General features: G+C 52.6%; 1 long non-coding RNA gene across 1 annotated transcript in view; it reads left to right on the top strand.

Moving 5' to 3' along the window:
• LOC109309573 overlaps positions 1 to 1,646 on the top strand; it is a 21,291-nt gene that overhangs the window by 13,086 nt on the left and 6,559 nt on the right. The window contains exon 3 of the long non-coding RNA XR_002100974.1: positions 450 to 568. This is a non-coding gene — a long non-coding RNA (uncharacterized LOC109309573). The remainder of the gene's footprint in view (positions 1 to 449; positions 569 to 1,646) is intronic.

Genomic DNA, 1,646 nt, shown 5'->3' with positions numbered 1-1,646 from the left:
CCTGCCCATGGCAGGGGGTCGGACTCGATGATCTGTCTAGGTCCCTTCTGACTCATTGATTCTGTGATTCTATGGTCACCTCACCTTGGACATCTGAGCTTTATGCTATTGCAGGAAAAGATAAAACAATATGATGAAAACAGTTCCCGGGCCATACTCAGATTAGAATCTAGACAGACAAAGGAAAGCCAGGTTCATTAAAAAACAGTAACTGTTGCCTTGGCACAACCTTTCCCATAACCTTAACATAAAACACAAAACTGGACTAAGCCATTAACCATACAGATTGTCCATGGCTGGCTGGGTCCAAGTTCTAGGTAAAAAAAAATCTGTTTTCTACTACATCAAAGACAAGGTACTTATCTACACTTTTAAGACCTTCACAAATTTTCTCCTTTAAAGGAGAAAACCCCAGAACATCATGGGTTTCCCCTTGCGGGCTGGCAGAGTTCCAGGAGGTGTCATGTACATGTGTGTATTTACACATATGCATGTGGCCAGCAACACAGCCAGCCAGTGGTGGAGAGCAGATCCCTCAGCTGCTTGCAGGTAAGTTTATGTTGGGGGAGTGAGTATAGGCAGCACGAGGGGGGGGAAGCAGCATAGGCAATGCAGGGGGGGGCAGATTGAAGTGGTCATGGTGAGAGGGGGCAGGGTTGGTGGCTGGCACTGGGGTTGGGGGAACTACCCAGCTAGGGCATGAATGTGTGGCTGCAGGGCCCAGCAGGGGGAGCAGGACTGAGACCCGGGTTGTTTATTGAAGGTGGTGTGGGAATTGGCTTCTCACCACTGCACATACTCCTGGGGAGTTGGACATGTGGGACACCCCAGATTTATGGGATAGGAGAGGATGCGAGCTGCCTGCTGTGGGGCTTAGGGCTCCCCAACCTGCTGCCTTCCCTCTGGGGGCCTCCACATCCCAGTGGATAGGACCTGATGTGGGAGGGCAAAGCATGGTGGGCAGGCTCAGTGTTGCTACCACCACCAGAAGTTTCACCCTGCCATGGTAAGGCACCCCCTGCCTACCTGGCACAACTCTATGCTGCTGCCAACACCCCTACTGCTCCTGGGTAGGCAGAGGGTGCCTCACCATGGAAGTGTTGTGCTTCTGCTGGTGGCAGCTCCTGGTTGCTTCTTGTGGTGGTGGCAGCAGAGGTGGCAGCACCAACCCTCCTTGCCCCATTCTGGCCTCCTGTGCCAGGTCCTGGCTGCTGGGTTGATAAGAACCCTGAGGGGAGGGAGCAGGGCACAGGGTGGGGGGTTATGGGGTGGGAGTGAGGGGCACTGGCAAAACCAGAGGGCTGTTGGGAATGAGGGGCGCCAGCACAGCAGGGGTGGGGCTGTGGTTTGGGAGTGAGGGGCAACAGCATGGGCAGGAGCAGCACACTTGCATATCAGGGCTGCTCAGTGCCACAAAGGAATGGGGCGGGGGGAGATGAGGCATCTTCAATTGGACTAACATCCTGGTAAGTGAAGTGGGGCAGGGAGAGCTCTGATTTTCCATGATAAAAAAACAAAAAAACAAAATAAAATCCAAAAATATATAGGTAGTTTCATAGTTTCATAATTTGTAGGGTCAGAAGGGACCTGAGCAGATCATCAAGTCCGACCCCCTGCCTTGGCAGGAAAAAGTACTGGGGTCAAAT

This window comes from Crocodylus porosus, unplaced genomic scaffold, assembly GCF_001723895.1.
Source record: "Crocodylus porosus isolate Cpor-Errol unplaced genomic scaffold, CroPor_comp1, whole genome shotgun sequence".
Taxonomy (NCBI): domain Eukaryota; kingdom Metazoa; phylum Chordata; order Crocodylia; family Crocodylidae; genus Crocodylus; species Crocodylus porosus.
This window is presented reverse-complemented; position numbering and strand designations above follow the sequence as displayed.